Source organism: Cherax quadricarinatus, chromosome 89 (genome assembly GCF_038502225.1).
Source record: "Cherax quadricarinatus isolate ZL_2023a chromosome 89, ASM3850222v1, whole genome shotgun sequence".
Taxonomy (NCBI): Eukaryota; Metazoa; Arthropoda; class Malacostraca; order Decapoda; family Parastacidae; genus Cherax; species Cherax quadricarinatus.
The window spans coordinates 12201145-12220643 of record NC_091380.1 but is presented as its reverse complement, the minus strand read 5'-3'; positions in this window follow the sequence as shown (position 1 = coordinate 12220643).

Sequence of the window (19499 nt, the reverse complement as noted above, 5' to 3'; positions counted from 1 at the left end):
AAGGTGGTGTGGGGATATTGATCAGGGAGGCGAGCCCGTTTGTGTTGCTAAGAAGTGAGGGGGAACGGGGGGAAAGAATATTGCGCATGGATGGGTGGTGGATGGGGCAGAGGGTTTCTTTTGTAAGTGTGTATGCACCAGCAGAAAATGATGTGAGGGTAAAAAGGGATTTTGTATGTGAAGAACTAGTTTTCTTCTTACGTGGGTTACCTACAGTGGCCGTCGTTGGTGGGGACTGGAACTGCGTTATTAGGAGGGCTGACGTGGAACCAAAAGGGGCGGGGCACGTGTCGGCGGCCTTGCGAGATCTTTTGAGAGATATTCAGTTGCGGGATGCGGTTGGAGGAGGGGCGTGGGAGGTAGAACACACTTTTGTAAGACGGGGTTACACTGCTAGGTTGGATAGGCTGTATATATCTCAAGGGGTTGGGTTGACATTTTTCCTTACAATAGAAGTAGCTTATTCGGATCATCGGGTGGTAGTAGCAGAGGTGGCATGGGAGTCACTAGCAGGTATATCTAGGGGTTATTGGAAATTAAATACAAGTGTGTTAGGTGATGAGGAGGGGATAGAGGGATTTGCAACGCTATGGGAGGGGTTAAGTGCAGAGATAAATGGGGTAGAGGATGTGGTGATGTGGTGGGATGGTGTGGCTAAAGAACGGATTAAGCAATATTACGTAAAGGAAGGGAAACGTATCAATTCTTTAAAATATGGGCTTGCTAACTATTTGGAGGATAGATTACGGGGTTGCTATGCGAGGGGGGCGGTGGCGGGCAATTATCCCATGGATGATATTATGGCAATTAAAGGGAGACTGCGTGAGGTACAGGATGAGAGGTTCCAAGCGGTGCGGGTACAGGCGGGGGTGGAAGAGGTGTTATGGGGCGATAGACCTTCATCGTGCGTATTGCGTAGGCAGAAACAAAGACAGCAGGCAATGACTATTCCATGGTTGGAGGTTCATGAGTCGATAGGATGGTACAGGGAGGGGCAGGTCATACAAGCTACGGAAGGAATGGGGGCGTTTGCTGACAAGTGGTATGAGAAGTACTGGCAACGAGAAGGGGTAGAGGATGGGGTTTTAGAACAGGTGTGTGGGAGTGTGGTATGTCAGTTGCGTAACAGTGATAGGGAAGCACTGGGTGGGGAAATAACTGAGGGAGAAATATGGAGGGCTTTAAGTGGAATGCGAAAGGGCAAAGCACCGGGAATTGATGGACTCCCGGCAGAGTTTTATCAGCAGCATTGGGAATTAATGAGGCGTTTTTTGGTTAGGTTATTAAATTGCATGAAGGAGAGAGGTGAGCTGGGTGAGAAGCAGGCAACGGCTGTCGTTGTATTGGTACCGAAAGGTAAGGGGCAGCATACCCTTCGGGATTACCGGGCGATCTCGTTGTTATGCGCAGATTATAAATTGTTTGCGAAGATTTTGGGAAATCGGGTCAAGTGTGTGGTGGGGCGGGTAGTATCAAAAACTCAGTTTGGTTTGCCAGGGAGGTCCATGGTGGAGGGGCATGGGTTACTTAGGGATTTCGTGGAGGCAAAAGGGGGGGGGGGAGGGAGGGAGGTTTGGTGGCGCTCGATTGGCAAGGGGCATACGATAGAGTGGATAGGAAAGCATTAAAAGCCATCCTCAGGGGTCAGGGGTTTGGGGATGAAATAGTGGGTTGGGTTGAGGCGTTGTATGGAGGTGCAATAGCGAGGGTACAGATTAATGGTCGATTGGGTGAGAAGATTGTAATGGGTAGGGGAATTAGGCAGGGGTGTCCTATGTCACAATTATTGTTTGCGTGCATACAGGACCCCTTTTATAGATTGGTGGAGCAGCGTATGTGTCACGTAGAGGGACCAGGGTGTGAGGTTGCGAGGGTTTGGCCAGTTTTAATTGGGTATGTGGATGATACAACTGTTCTGATCAGGGAGGGGATGTCAATGGACACATTAGACGGGGTAGTAAAAATGTTCGCAGGGGCAACTGGTATGAGAGTAAATTCAGATAAATCCATGGTTATGGGGTTAGGGGCTTGGGCCGGTAGGGTTGATTGGGGTAGTGCAGTTGTGGGGAGGCAGGTGAATTCGTTAAAAATTTGCAGTCTGATTTATGCAGACGATCTAACTGTGGCACGCACGGAAAACTCGATTAGGATGGTAGAAAGGATTCAGGGATGCTTGGGTGCATTGCGACCTTATCATTTGACCCTTGTGCAGCGTGCCATTGCTATTAATATCTTACTGTATAGCAAAGTATGGCACGTGGCAGCCGTGTTCCCATTAACTGGGCCAGCAATAACGAACATACTTAGGAAGGTTTTTAAATTCTTGTGGGGTTCGAGCTGTGATTGGATTAAAAGGGATGTGGTAATGTTACCTGTAAGTAAGGGGGGGCTGGAATTGCTGGACTTAAAGCGGAGGGTCAAATGTGTCTTCATTAAAAGGGAGGTGATGAGGGAAAGTGTGGGTGGGGGGGGTTTGGCCAGGATCCATAACAGATTGCAACGGATGTATACAGGAGTTGAGTTGCATGAGTGTGAAACTGTGTTGAGGGCTCTGGCGTGGGATCGAGAGCCAGCAAAGGTTAAAATAGGTAGGTTGTGTAGATTGTTAGCCGGGAGGGTTGTAGCGCCTGTAGAGGGAATTTTCCCCATGTATGTATGGGGAAGTATATGGAATAGGTTGAGTAGGATGAGGTTGCAACCTCGTGTTCGGGATGTCATGTATCGTTTTCTGCACGGCATTTTACCGTCGGGTGTGGTTCTACGGGATAGACGCGTCGTTGACGGGGGGGAGTGTGGGATATGTGGTGGGGAGGAGTCGGCTTTTCATGTAGTATATTTTTGTGATGGAATGAGGAGTGTCAAGGGGTGGTTAAGTAGGGTGATAAATAGGATAGGAGGTAAAGGAATTTCTGTATTGAGAGCATTAAGTCTCGACTTGGGGGGTTGGGAGGAAAGTGTAATCAGAGCTGTGGGATACATTATGGCAGATTATATCTATATAGTGTGGGGATTGCGGGGGAAACAGGTTACTGAGGTGAAGAGGAGGGTGTTAGCGGTAACGTTCTATAAAACGGTATGCAGAAATAAGGAAATTTATGGGAGGAGGTGGGTGAAGGATTTTTCAGAGGGATATAGGCAACTTACGTTACAGGTTTTATTAGACTTGTAATATACGAGGGAGGGGAGGGTACGATTGGAAAGTGTTGCTGGGGTAGGGAAGTCATGGGTGAAAACAGGGTCGCCTCCCTGGTAATGGATGAGAACAAATGTTTGCGTGAGTGTTGGATGAATGATGCGTGAGTGAATATGTGAACCACGGGTGCTGGCACCTGTGGAGCTGGCCAGTTTTTTTGTGTGACATGGACTATACACTATTCATATAGTACTCCTGTTCTTTCAAGGTAGTAGTGATGATGGATAAGGTATTCAAGGGGGGGGTTGCCTACATCACTGTGCATAGCGAGGGTAGGGCAGCATATTGATTGGAAGTGATGGACAGTTGCTTGTCCAGTGTGTTAGTATTATGTGTAGATAATACGCATATTATTGTATGTAGCGAGATGGGACTACATGCAAGTTGGACTTGTACTATGAGAATTATTCTCTAACGCCTGATATGTGAAGGCTGATTGATCAACTGTGATCCATTCAAATTAGATTTATTATTATGTTGTTATCTATGTACATAGCAGTCTTAAGTCATATGATGTGAGTTGTGTTTAGGTGCAGTTGTCACAAAAATTTTGTTTTTTTTGTCTGTGTTAGGGAAGTATGTGAAATTTTTTGTGTGTAGCCGCTACATGGCTGGGGTTTATACTTTATACCTTTGTATTCTCTGATGTTTTTCATAATATACAGTCTTATTTATATACTATGTTGCATGAATAGGGTTTACATGCTAAGACTGCACATAAGTTGCCTTTGAGAGTTGACATTCAATATTGCAACCTTCTTAGAAAATTAAGCTTTTGGGTTTTTCTTTCACCAGGTTGAGGTGTCATTGTGTTAAGTAATGACATGTATCCCATTTCATTGTTATTAATATTTTGTGTCTAAGATGTTACTGTATCACTCATGATAGTGTAATTCCTATGTATCATTTAATGTTAAGTTAAGATGCAGTCAGGTTGGTGATAGTTATATTTTGCGAGAGGGGGGGGGTGAACTTGTGTCAAAAGTTTCAGCCTTCACAGGTATATGACTGGTATAACTGGGTGTACATGGTGTGTGGTATTAGGGTGTCAGAACACTTTCGTCTGTTGTAATCATTTTTGTAAGGGTGAATTGGGAATTTGTAATTTAACTCATTATGTGTACCTTTTAATATAATTTCCACCTTGTATTGTAATGTTTTAAATAAAATATAAAAAAAAAAAAAATTTACAGGCTATCTCCCCCAACCAGCGAACCAGGTTGCTAAGAGTTGATGATGGGGCCCCGTCGTTCAACTAGTGACCAGGTTCTAGCCAATAAGAAGATGGTTTTGGCAATCGCAGAGGTTATGTGGGTACCACTCTCCTGTCTGCCCTTGTCATTCCCATTCTAGAGCTGGTTGAAGCACGGTCTGCTATCTTGTGGCTTCTATTTCTGCCTTGCTTACCGTGGAGTGCACTATACTTATCACTGTACATAGTGTACATACTGCTGTTCTAAATTGGTGAAGGATAATATAAGTCTAATCTTTTTCTGCTGTGTTTATTTTGCTCCCTTTACACCCAGGATAACAGGCCATTTGGATTCCTGGGCTGTAATATGGGTAGCCTGTCCGAGAGCTGGAGCTGGACTTAGAGAAACGGTTGAGCTTAGGGTGAAGCTCGTAGTAGGAACATTGTGCAGCTTGCTGTCAGGCATTGCATTAGCTTTGCCAACGCTTTACAAATTTTGCGTGTCAGTTACTTTGTAATGGTCAGCCTTGCTATTGTGTGATCGTTCAACAGCTCGCTACTAGTTTGTTTGGTGTGCTCGCTTCGCTACGGTCAATCTTCTAGAACAGTGTAGCTGTCTGGCATTGCTTTACAAATTTTGCGTGTCAGTTGTTACTAGCCTGTTCGGTGTGGAGAATTTTGCAGTCGGCTTTGCTTGTATGCGTATTCTCCAATCGTACTGTGCATAGCTAAGCGTGTTCTGCAAATTAACGTGTTACGTTGGGGTATTCTGCAATCGTACTGTGCATAGCGAATAACTTACGCCACCTAGACGAGTCAGACGTCTGGTGTCGGCATATACTTTCAAAGTTTATTCTCTATAAGGATTACAATGCTGAGTTTACAGAAATTTGGTTATTGTTTGGTTTACATGTAGTAAAATTGTGATTACAGAGTGTACCACTAGAACGCTTAGCATGGCTAGGCATTTCGGGCATACTTAGTTTTATTCTTAATTGTAAAATATTACAAATTATGAGGTAAGTTGGTATTATGGCTAAGTGACTAAATACTAGTTTGTGAGTTTAGCAATGTGAATGCTTTTGTTTTGGCACAGTACATAGTTTCAGTATTGGAGTATCACAGGATTCATTATTTTAAGACTGAGATTAATATTTCTGTTTATGGTCAAATGAGTGAGCGAGTGTAAGTGTGAACCACCAGGTGGTATTCGTGTAGTTAGTTGACGGGGTGTATCAGGGAGATAAGATGTTTTCTAATGGTAGTTTTGAAGGTGATGAATGTGTCTGCAGTTCTAGAGTTCTCAGGTAGGGTATTCCAGATTTTAGGGCCTTTGACATGGATTGAATTTTTGTAAAGGTTTAGTCGGACACGGGGAATGTCGTAGAGATGTTTGTGTCTGGTGTTATGCCTGTGGGTTCTATCACAACTATCAAGAAAGCGTTTTAGGTCAAGGTTGATATTAGAGTTTAAGGCCCTGTAGATATAGATTGCACAGTAGTAAGTGTGGATGTACTGAACTGGGAGTAAGTTTAGATCTATGAAGAGAGGGGGGGTGTGTTGCCAGGGATGGGATTTAGTGATTATTCTTACTGCAGCTTTGTGTTGGGTTATTATTGGCTTTAGGTGTGTTGCTGCAGTTGATCCCCAAGCACAAATAGCATAGGTGAGGTATGGATAAATAAGTGAGTGGTATAGTGTGAGAAGGGCATTTTGCGGCACGTAGTATCGTATCTTGGAGAGGATCCCAACCGTTTTGGATACTTTTTTGGCTATATGCTGGATATGGGTGCTGAAATTCAGGTTGTTGTCAAGGTATAAGCCTAGGAATTTTCCCCCATTATTTCTGGTAATTAGAGTGTTGTCAATCTTAATGTTAATTTGTGCATCTCCTGCTCTGCTACCAAACATAATATAGTAGGTTTTGTCAGTGTTAAGCGTAAGTTTATTGGCTGTCATCCAAGTCGATATTTTAATCAGCTCCTCATTCACAATGGTGTTGAGGGTGGCAAGATTAGGGTGAGAGATGACATAAGTCGTGTCATCAGCAAAGAGAATGGGTTTCAGGTGTTGGGATACATTTGGAAGGTCATTGATGTATATGAGGAAGAGCAGGGGACCAAGGACACTTCCCTGCGGAACTCCAGTATCAAGTGGCCGTGTTGCTGATGCTGTGTCTTTAATGGTGACGTACTGATACCTATTAGTAATGTAAGATTTGAAATAAGCAAGCGCATGGCCTCTTATACCGTAGTGATCAAGTTTGTGGAGTAGGATGTCATGGTTTACTGTGTCAAAAGCTTTTCTTAGGTCAATAAAAATTCCTAGTGGATATTCCTTATTTTCCAATGCTGTGTAAAGCAGATCTAGCATTTTTATGATTGCATCATTAGTGCTTTTATTTTTCCTGAATCCAAACTGGCAGGGGTTGAGTATGTTTTGAGCCGTTATAAATGAATACAGTCTCCTATGCACGAGTTTCTCAAAGATTTTGGATAGCAATGGTAAGTTAGATATTGGCCTATAGTTGTTTAAGTCTGTAGGGTCACCACCTTTATGTATTGGTGTAACCCTTGCCATCTTGAGTAGTTTCGGGAAGGTGCTAGTCTCTATTGACTTGTTAAAAAGTAATGAAATAGCATGCGAAAGGACATGGGCCGCTTGTACAGTAATGGTGGGACATGAGACAGATTCCCCGAGTTATTTTTAAGTGACTTTATGATCTCAATGACTTCTGTGGGCTCAGTTGGTGCAAGATAGAAGGAATTAGGGAAATTTCCATCTAGGTAGTCCCCGGCATGGGCATTGGTATGTGGGATTTTACTGGTGAGATTAGATCCTATATTTGAGAAGAAGTCGTTTATCTTGTTAGCTGTGTCAGTGGGATGTAGTGGTGTTTCATTAGGTTTAGTTAGGACAATATTCTTGGTTTTTCTCAGTTTGTGGGTCCCTAGAATCTGAGAGAGTGTTTTCCAGGTCTTTTTTATATCTCTTCTAGTGTCTGTGAATCTACTGGAGTAGTATAGTTGTTTGGCATTTTTTATTACTTTGGTGAGAGCTGATGAATACTGTTTAAGAGTATCTTTGTGTATTAAGCCCTGTCTATATTGCTTTTTCATATTGGTGTTTCTTGTCAATGGATTTCAGAATGGTGCTGGTTAGCCATGGGCAACCAAGCCGTTTGTTTGTGATCTGTTTTGTTTTTATAGGACAATGTTTGTTGTATAGTCTAAGTAATTTGTTAAGAAAAATGTCTGTCCAGTCATCAATACCATTGGCCTTGGAGAATTCTGTAGGCCAATCAACAGTCTCTAGGTCAGCTGTGAACTTCCTTACTGAGGCCTCGTCATGGAGTCTAAATGAGACTTTGTTGTATTCAAGTGGTGGTTTACTAATGTTTGTCAGGAGGAAGGTAGGGTAGTGGTCTGTAGTGCTATCTGTGATTATCCCTGATTTTAAGGGGGCTAGTATATTGGTCCATATGTGGTCTATTATGGTTGCACTTGTCTCAGTGAGCCTGGTTGGTTTAGTTATTGTTGGTATGAGAAGTGTGTTGTTCATATTGTTGATGAAATCAGTTACAGGCTGATCATCTAGTAAGCCAAGGTTGATGTTGAAGTCTCCAGCTAAGAGAAGGTGGTGCTTATTCATTTGTCTGTTTGTTATTAGTGACTTTAATTTCTCACTGAAATTTGGGATGTTTGTGTGAGGTATCCGGTAAATGGCACCGATTGTTATAGGCGTCTTAAGGTTTTTTACAGTAAAATTAGCAAAAATGTATTCCCCATATTCATCACTAAAGCAAGTGGTGCTAAGACAAGATAATTGGTTAGAGTAATAGATTGCAATACCACCCCCAACTTGGTTTGTTCTGCAGTTGTGAATTGCTGTGTATCCTGGTAGAGGGTAGATATCTACTGTGTCCTGCTTAATTTAAGAGTATCTTTGTGTATTAAGCCCTGTCTATATTGCTTTTCATATTGGTGTTTCTTGTCAATGGATTTCAGAATGGTGCTGGTTAGCCATGGGCAACCAAGCCGTTTGTTTGTGATTTGTTTTGTTTTTATAGGACAATGTTTGTTGTATAAGCTAAGTAATTTGTTAAGAAAAATGTCTGTCTAGTCATCAATACCATTGGCCTTGGAGAATTCTGTAGGCCAATCAACAGTCTCTAGGTCAGCTGTGAACTTCCTTACTGAGGCCTCGTCATGGAGTCTAAATGAGACTTTGTTGTATTCAAGTGGTGGTTTACTAATGTTTGTCAGGAGGAAGGTAGGGTAGTGGTGTGTAGTGCTATCTGTGATTATCCCTGATTTAAAGGGGGCTAGTATATTGGTCCATATGTGGTCTATTATGGTTGCACTTGTCTCAGTGAGCCAGGTTGGTTTAGTTATTGTTGGTATGAGAAGTGTGTTGTTCATGTTGTTGATGAAATCAGTTTCAGGCTGATCATCTAGTAAGCCAAGGTTGATGTTGAAGTCTCCAGCTAAGAGAAGGTGGTGCTTATTCATTTGTCTGTTTGTTATTAGTGACTTTAATTTCTCACTGAAATTTGGGATGTTTGTGTGAGGTATCCGGTAAATGGCACCGATTGTTATAGGCGTCTTAAGGTTTTTTACAGTAAAATTAGCAAAAATGTATTCCCCATATTCATCACTAAAGCAAGTGGTGCTAAGACAAGATAATTGGTTAGAGTAATAGATTGCAATACCACCCCCAACTTGGTTTGTTCTGCAGTTGTGAATTGCTGTGAATCCTGGTAGAGGGTAGATATCTATTGTGTCCTGCTTAAGCCAGGTCTCAGTAAGAATAATGCAGGAGAAGGGTGTCTTTAGTGATTCAAGGAGTGCTAGGAGGTCATCATAGTGTTTGCTTAAGGACCTGATGTTGTAGTTAAGTACTGATAGACTTTTAGCATTGTTTAGGATAGTGGTGGCTTGTGATGCTGTGTAATAAAGGCAGTTACTTTCCAATAGGTTTTGATTGGGTGTCAGATTATGGAGGTTTAGATCAGGGTCAACGTGATCAATCATCTTCTAGGTTTAAATTATGGTTATTTATATCCTGAGTTGTGTGTTGAGTTCTAGTACTGATATCTGTAGTGGTTGGAAGTTTGGACAAGTATATAGCTAGAGTATTTTGGTCATGTAGGGTATAGTCACTACTACACATAATGAAGTTGATGTTGTCTGTGTGTTGTGCTGGAATGAACTAAAGTACAACTAGGTATAAACTAGTAATATAAAAATACAAATTAAAAATAGAACAAGACTCTCACTTGTAATTGCACTAAGGTCTAATAATGACTTTTGTGGAGTCTATGTTTTGAGCTAGAATGAGCTATAGTACAATAGGTTTAATCTAATAATATAAAAGTACAAATGAAAAATAGCACTAGTCTCTCACTAGTAATTGCACTATGGTCTAATATAGTGAATTTGGTATTGACTATGTATTGAGCTAGAAAGAGCTATAGTACAACTAGGTTTAGTCTAATATAAAAATACAAATTACAAATAGCACCAGTCTCTCACTAGTAATTGCACTATGGTCTAGTATAGTGAATTTGGTATTGACTATGTATTGAGCTAGAATGAGCTAGAGTAAAACTGTGATTAATCTAATAATATAATAAAGGAACAAGACTCTCAATTGTAATTGCACTAAGGTCTTATATAAGTTGTTTACAAGAATTAGAGTATAATTAGATTTAAATTGACAGGATAAAATACACAAGTTAAGGTAGCAAAATAATAATAAAAAAAAAATTATAAAAAATAAAAATGGCAATGACTTGGTTATAATATGCTAGTAAGATGGTAGACAGGATGATATAAAAGTTGTAGTTGAAAATACTAGGTTAAAAAAGTATGGAATAAAAATGGTCAATAAAAGAAGTTTACAATAAGTTTGATCAATATAGTTTAAAGTAAAATTGGGCAATAATAGGGATTTAGAATAAAATTGGGCAATTGAGTATTTTTTAAAGTGAGGTAGAATTATTGAAGACAAGTTATGGTTAGTTTATAAAAAAATAAGATGGAACAGTGATGTGGTAAGTTGTAAAAAAGGAGATAGATTCTGTAGATATTAAATACAATTAAGACTATGAGGTAGAATGGTCGTTGAATACAACAATGACAATTAAAAGTAGTTGGAGTATTAGAATTTTAGGGGGGCACAAATTTATGACAATATAACACTAACGGTGGACTATGGGTATTATCTGCACTTTACTCTGATTCTGTTAGTCCAGCCTCACTTAGGAATGTTTTAAGGTCATGTTCTGTGGAGATGAAGTATCTCTTCCCAGTGGGCTGTTTCCTAACTGCTATTTTTCCATCCCTCACAAAGCACTGGTGGATTTTTTGGGCATAGCGCAATTTTCTTAGCCGATAAAGAAGGTTTTGTCTCGTTTTGGTAAGGCACTCATTGACGTAAACATCAGTTTTCATAGAAATAGATGTTTTTAGTAGGTTGTTTCTTTGTAAGCTAGTTTGGAATTTTAACAGCACTGTTTTTTTACCTGCTTGATAGCCCATCAGTTTGCAATCCTTTAAGTCATCACTACGTATGTTAAGGCGAAGGTGGTCCTTGATAAGCTGTAGGGTGGTCTCCATGCAGGTCTCTTGGGTGACTGTGGGTGGGAGATGTTTGCTGTTAACTACAACAGCGTCAGATAGCTGCTGTTGGTCATTATGGTCTTGGAAGTTGGTTATGACATTGGCAAGTTGTTGGTCCACTCTTGATCTTTCCTCTGTAATGTTGGTAGTAAGTAGGGTGACTTGGTCTTTTAGAGTGTTGATGGTGTCTAGGGACCGGGTGTGGGTGTTGCTTTGTTGTTCTAGAGTGTCTAGTTTATGTTCTAGAGCAGTGATCTTGTTGAGGTAATCTGCATTGCTAGCCTTTAGTTCCTGCATTTCTTGAGTTAGTTTGGTGATCGTTTGGTTCTGAATCATAAGGAGTTTAGCTATTTCTGGGTCGGTGATCTTCTTGACATCAAATACTGGGAAGGAGTTATCTTGGAATGTAGCAGCGGCCATGTTTGTTGTCTGTCGTGTGTTGTGGTGATGTCGGTGGGTGATGAGGGTTGTGTCCTGGCTGGCAGTACTACAACTTTTCCTCGTGTTATTACGGCTCTCACCTTTGATGTTAGGAGTCCTTAGCTGGTTACTGGATCTTCTTTTATTGTTCTGACCCTTGTCCATTGGCTGTGGCTTCGGGTGAATAGTAGGCGATGGGTGTTGGGTGAATGTTGTGGAGTATCACTTCAGTGGCAGCGGGGTAGGAGTTGCTAGAACGAGTCCTATTAGTTGGTAATTTGTGAACTTTTGGGTGATTTCAGCAGTTGTTTTATATCATTCTGGGTATCCACACATGTTAGTGTTATGCAGGTCTTGATTAGGTCATCACTGGGCTGCTGGGAACCTCAGGTAGAAGTAAAAATAGAGGACAAGGTTCCTGTTGCCGCTGCCGCTGCCGCTGTGCATAACCTACCTAAATTGTCCCTACAGCGTTGTTGGAAAATTGCTCGTTCCATTGGCATTAAATACAAACGCACTCTCACAGCTGCGCAATTGCGCAATTTCTCCCAGTACACACAACTACAACAGTCAGACGGACACCACACAGGTAACCTCCCTGGAAATTGGAGATGAGTCAGATGCACAGGACCTACCTGCAATGAATGATGAAACAGAGAACACTAATGTAACCATGGTACCTGTTAAGGTGATAGGTGTTAAAGGAAGCACTAACCCAGAAGTGCCATCCTCCGGAGAGGCATTGGATTCGCCTGACCTTCCTCATATTATAACAAATTTCCAGAAAAAAATTGAGCATCTTGAACAGATCCTGACAAGTTTAATAAATATATGTAATCAGGATGATGCTCTTGAGCATGGTGATGATGTCAAAAGTGCAGCAATCTCCGTTCAGCTTCCAGCAATTTGTGAGAAAGAAGCCCATAACTCTTGCCTTCAAAAATTGCCTTATAACTGGCTGCCAAAATGCCGAAAAATGCTTAAAAATAAAGGTTCTGAAGATAAAGACGTACAAACTATGCTATTTGCTCTTAAGTATCTGCACACTGCAGTCAAAGCATAATAGTTTTACCATCTTATGAGCAAGAGATTGTAATAACTCACTACAATGGACACATTACAAATCTTTTCATGGAACATTGCTTCCATCAGGAAGCGGTTGCCTGACTTACATCATATTAGTGCAACCAAGAATATTGATGTCATCTGTTTGCAGGAATGTAGATTGAAAGATGGAGCACCTCCACCAAACTTGCCTGGATATGCAGCTTATAACCTAAGGTCAATCAACTGTTGTGTGATGTATGTCAGAAAGAACTTGCCACATTCACTCCTTTCCTTGCAGAGTCGAGTTAACATGCAGTATCATGGTGTCAAAGTATATGCAGGCGATTTTTCCATAAACATTTTTAATCTCTATGACCCAGCGAACCAGCTTCGACCTGATGCTTTACCAGATCGCATCAGTAGTGAACCTACCATCATTCTTGGAGATTTTAATGCCAGACATAAGAATATTGGTGGGTCTTTTACAAACACCAATGGAACTAAACTAGTGAGATTGCTGAATGAGCATGATAATGTTCGAATTGTGGGCACTACTGAGCCTACTCACATATATGGTGGCATACTAGATCTGTGTCTTGGATTTAATACATCATGCATGACTCTGTCATAGTTGATGATCTTCTATCTAATCACTTCCCAAGACTAACAACTGTCAATCTTGATCACATCTCCAGCAATCAAGGAGCTAAATACAGAAGGAGGAAACTTATTCTCAAACCAGAACACAGAGACAACTTCATTAACCACTTGGATCAATGGTATAAGAATTACGAGCCCACTGGCACACAAAAATTTAATGATGATTTAATTACCACTATTGAGAGTGTTCTCACAGATCAAGTGGGCAGGAATAGGAAACAAAGACCCTCCACTATAAATAACAATAAAAACCAATGTAAATACTATAATGATCCACAGCTGCGCAATCTAACACATGCAGCTAGGAGGATTGGTAAAGCATACCGTGAATGTAAAACCCCAGACCTGCTCAGAACGTTCCAAGCTGCACTAACAAATGCAAGGAATAGAAAGGAAGAACTTAGGCAACAGGAATGGGAACAGTTTGTTAGTGGATTAAATAGGTCCACCCCTTTGAGTTTGGCTTGGAAAGGTATAAATAAAATAACCAGGAAAAAGACTGGCAATGTTGCTCATCCTTTTCCTCTTGAAAAAGCAAATGACCTCATAAATGACTGGTCCAAAACATCCAGGCATGAAAGCCTTCCATCTCATATTAGAAAAAAATTAGAGAGTACTTCTGAAGAAATGTTGAAACTGATTAATTTTATGAGCCAAAATATTGATGAGAGTGATTGCCTCTTTACCGAGTATGAATTAGATAATGCATTAACCAAAGGTCGATCAACTGCTCCTGGAGAGGATGGTATAACCTATGATATTCTCAGAACTCTAAGGCACGTGCCTGATAACCCTTTGTTGGCACTGTATAATCTCAGTTACATTGAGGGCGTTCTTCCTACTTCCTGGACCAATAGTCTCATTGTGCCTATCCCTAAGCCCCAACAGCCTGATACATTTAGGCCGATCTCCTTAACTAGTTGTCTTTGCAAAACTTTTGAAAGAATGATGCTTAACAGATTGTACTACAGAATCAGACATCAACTTTCCCCCTACCTCTATGGGTTCATGAAAGGTAAAAGTGTGCAAAACTGTATTTCCACCTTTCTCAATGCACAAACCTCTACTAGTTTTACCACTTTTTTTGATCTAAAATCTGCATTTGATATTGCAAACAGAACCGTTATACTACATGAACTAGCCAAAATGAATATTGGTGGTAGCTTACTCTGCTGGATAATAGGATACCTGTCAAATAGAGTATCCTCTGTCCTTTACCAAGGCTTCAGAAGTGATTCTAAAGAAATGTCTTTAGGTACACCGCAGGGAGTAGTTCTTAGTTCCATGCTATTTAATATTCTGATTAATGCTCTCCTGAATGCTCTACCTGCCTCACCTAAACATATAGCTATAAGCTATGCTGATGATATCATGATCCATACAACAGGGCATAAGAAGAGGAATACCATTCTTAATGAAGTTCGAGCAATTTGTAATCGACTAGGCCTCATAATATCTTCCTCTAAAACAAAGATATTAACAAGCAAACAACATCCCCCACCCATCTATTTGCAGGGTGAAATCATTAGCTACGTTAAAACTTACAGATATCTTGGTGTAGATGTACCCTTTAACAAATCCACTATACCACAACTAAACAAGAAATGTAAAGCTAGGCTAAATGCTCTCAAAGCTGTTGCTGGCTACAATCCCAACTATGGTGCTAATGTGAGAATCGTGAGAATGATGTACATAGCCTATGTTAGGTCCTTAATTGATTATGCTGCTCCCATGTTGATATTAACTAGAGAAAGTTCCCTCCGACCCTTGGAGTTAATGCAAAATGAAGCTCTCAGGACTATTCTAGTATTTCTAGTATCAGTGATAGGATTGTTGAAATTAACACTGTACTCGGTATTAGAATGTTGAGAAACGAACCAGACACTGTCACAGTGAATCTTACCAAGTGTCTAGAGGTAAATACACACAGATCTAAATGGATTGTGAAAACGTGCAATTGCATTAAGTTTTATAACCTGCATGAACTGTATCACTGTAGGCAACAAGAGCATTTCACCCCTCCATGGAAGATGTGTTCATTTAATATCACATACCTACAAGTCCCTCCCAAGAAGCTCATTGCTAGTAATCCCTTCCTTAAATCTCTTGTTAGAGCAACTGCTCAAGAAGAAATTTTTCGCCTAGCTGGTAGTAATAAGTTATCACAAGTTATATACACTGATGGATCTAAACAGGAGTCTTCTGGCAGGGCTGCATCTGCTCTTGTTGCCACCTCCCTAGTTAAGAACGATAATAAATTTGTTGAGTTAGGCATAAGAATTAACAACTGGGCGTCTACACTGCAAACTGAATTGTTTGCAATCCTAATGGCACTAAAGCTAACCTATGACACTGAGCTTGACTCTATCATCATTACTGATTCTATGTCATCATTGAAGGCTCTTGGCTCATATAATGACTCCAACAACATGCTCATTGGGGAAGCCAGGTATAGATACTCAAAAATTAGGGACAAAGGAATTAATGTACAATTGCTATGGATCCCATCACACATTGGATTACTCCTTCATGATAAAGTTGATATGTTAGCCAAGAAGAGTATCCAGAAGGAGAACGTAGAATATAACAGGAGAGCGTGCCAGCGTGTCAGCGTGCCTCGTTGTGCTCCCCGTTTTCTCGTGTTTTCACGGTCGCTCTTACGTGCTAGAACTTTAATTTGTGTCATCAATCCTATACGATACATCCCTCTAGCGCCTGGAACCAATCTTGGGCGGAAAACATTATATACTGAGTCAAAAAAGGAGAATTAGTGTGCACTGCGTAGCAGAGTTTACTGCCAGAGGGGAATCATAGGCCTATGTCCCGTGTGGAAAAAAATAATAATAATTGAACTTTTCATGTCAGAGGAAAGAAAGTCTCCCTGATATCATTGAGTATACATAGTGTATAGTGTATACTACAGTGGCTCCCTAGTATATTGATGATAAAGGCTAAAGTGTCATTTGAAAACAGGTGAATTTGTAAATGAAGGGATAAGCCTATAGAGGAAGGTGCCAGAAGTCGCCAGAAACTTACCACAGGTCAGCTGTTTTTAATAATCTTCCTGGCCTGCTAGTGTACTCGCATATAATCTAGTGATACCAGTGAATAGCAGAATACAGTGTTGTAGTAGCAACTAACCAGTATTATAATGGTACTTAGTGGAGTGGAGTGACTTTCATTAGTTTCTTTTCTTGAAATACGAGACGTTACTGTGAATTTCATATAACCTGTAGTTACCAGCGGTCGCATTATACACAACGAGAAGCAATTATTACTACAGAAAAAGCGTCCTTCCTCCAAAATTTGCACCAGTCAACTATAGTGATAATATAGCATTTATTGCGGTGGAGACGGAAAAAAAAAAATAGAAAAGCCAGATACAGCGATTGATAAACAAGGAGGTGACCGTTCGTCATTGTAGGAGCTGCCAGATATCACCGGCTCTTCAACACGCAAGTTATACTTTTGTATCAGTCAAATCACATATTACTCGGGTAGATAATTTCCAGTAGATCCTTCATGTGTTAGCTCAAATCACCGACCAGTATGTTTTAAATAAGTGACCCACTGATCAGAGCAGATCGACTGGTCCAAACCCTTGACTGGTCCGAACCCTTGACTGGTCCGAACCCTTGACTGGTCCGAACCCTTGACTGGTCCGAACCCGGGACTGGTTTCAAACAGTTTCGTTGGACAATAAAGCAGACTGTAAACGGATGGGGTTGTAGGCGCCCTTATAAACACAAACATTAAAAATCAGGAACGTGACGGTAAGCTGTCCAATATACAAAAAGAGTTAGAAACAGAAATACAAATAGCTAGAGCTTCATTTAAGGTTATTAATATAATATTCAAGAGGTTGCTAGTAGAATTGCAGTAAATCAACCATTCAAATCATTATGAAGCTGTGTGTAGTCTGTGGTCAGTCAAACAAACGGGCTTCCACATGGATAAATTGTCATTTTTGTGGAAATTGGTGTCACGCCCCTTGTGCAGATATCCCAGAACTAGCTACAAGCAGTATTAAAACAGAGAAGTGTTTCTGGGTATGCCCAAATGAGGAAAATCTGTGGACTAAAATCACAAGGGTATTAAAAGAGGACAACATCAAAGCTGCTTTCATAGAAAACCTGGAAGCTTTCTACAACAGATGGGAACATAAAAAGTCTGGGCTGAATGGTACTGCCCTTGATACTGGCCATGTAGTCACAAACTGTAAGGCTGGAGGTGATGTCCTGGGAGACAGTAATAGTAAAGCTGGAGGTGCTGTCCTGGGAGACAGTAATGGTGAAGCTGGAGGTGCTGTCCTGGGAGACAGTAATGGTGAAGCTGGAGGTGCTGTCCTGGGAGACAGAAATGGTGAAGCTGGAGATACTGTCCTGGGAGACAGTAATGATGAAGCTGGAGATTTTGTCCAGGTAGTCGGGAATTATACGCAGGAAGGAATACATATAAATGACCACATAGGGGATAGGAGCCATAGTAGGGAAACAAGTGTAGTCAAAGATAAGATAAAACCAATATTGCAAACTAGAAATACCGCAGGAAATAGCAAACAAGAGGACTCCAATAGCAATAGTGAGGATAAATTACCAAAAACAACTGGTGGGAGCTCCATTGTTGGTGCTAGGGAGGATAGAAGTAAGACAGGGAAACATGCACCAACAGGGAATACAGTCACAGAAACCCAAGGCAAGCGGAAACCAAGCCTGTGCACATACTATGCACTTGGTATCTGCTGGCATGGGAAATCTGGAAAAACAGATGGGACGTGCAACTATGACCACCCTAGAAAATGCCATGCCCATATGACAACAGGAAAATGCAAACTCCCTTCCTGTAAGCTTTTTCACCCTGAAATGTGTACCTCTTCAGTACAGGAAAGACTGTGCTATAACTTAAATTGCCAGGCATACCATCTAAAGGGGACAAAAAGATACAAAACATCCAGGCCATGGGAAAACCTGGGTAGCCACAGCCACTCAAGAGGGAGAGGTTTTTTAGTGCCAGGAAGGAAAAAAAACTGGCAGGAAATGGCAGAAATCGTACACCAAATCCAGTCATTCCTGGAGTGGAACCACAGTCGATGGCCTCCACTCCAAACCAACAGATACAGATACTAATGCCGGAAAAAAAATCCCCCCCCAGTACCAACAATACCACCAGTCCGATAACATTCTTCTTTGCAAATATACAGGGTCTAAAGCCAGCAACAAACAACAAAATACCTTTCATCCGTGGACTGCTTGCAGAGGCAAAGGCAATGTTCGCGGCTTTCACTGAGACCCACATAAAGGATCACTTGGACAATGAAATATGGATCCCAGGTTACAACCTATACAGATGTGACAGAGTGAACAGGCAAAAGGGGGGGGGGGTTGGCCTGTACATTGCAGAGTCACTTGTTTGCACAGAACTGCTAAATGCCTCAAATGACGTAGTGGAAGTTTTAGCAGTAAAGGTCGAGAACCAAAACCTAGTCATTGTGGTAGTCTACAAGCCTCCGGATGCAACATCCCAGCAATTCCAGGAACAGCTGTTAAAAATTGACCACTGTCTGGAAAATCTTCCAGCTCCTGCACCCAACATCTTGCTCCTGGGGGATTTCAACTTAAGGCACCTAAAATGGAGGAATATAGCAAATAATATTGTTGCAGTAATAACACCAGGAGGCAGCTCTGATGAAAACTCACACTCACACGAGCTTTTAAATCTCTGCACAAAATTCAATTTAAACCAGCAAATAATAGAGCCTACTAGACTGGAGAATACACTAGACCTCATATTCACTAACAATGATGATCTGATAAGAAATGTCACCATATCAAAAACAATATACTCAGATCACAACATAATTGAGGTTCAGACATGTATGCGAGGAGCCCCAGACCGACAAAATGAGACTAGTCACGAGGGAGCATTCACCAAATTCAACTTCAATAACAAAAACATAAAGTGGGACCAAGTAAACCAAGTCCTAACCGATATAAGCTGGGAAGATATACTAAGCAACACAGACCCAAACTTATGCCTAGAACAGATTAACTCGGTGGCACTCGATGTATGCACAAGGCTTATTCCTCTAAGAAAAAGGAGGAGTAGATGTAAAATAGAAAGAGACAGGCGCTCCCTTTACAGGCGACGGAAAAGAATAACAGAGCGGCTAAAAGAGGTCAATATATCTGAAATGCGCAGGGAGACACTGGTCAGAGAAATAGCAAGCATCGAACTTAAGCTAAAAGAATCCTTTAGGAGTCAGGAATCGCGGGAAGAACTAAAAGCTATAAATGAAATCGAAAGAAACCCAAAGTATTTCTTCTCCTATGCCAAATCAAAATCGAGAACAACGCCCAGTATTGGG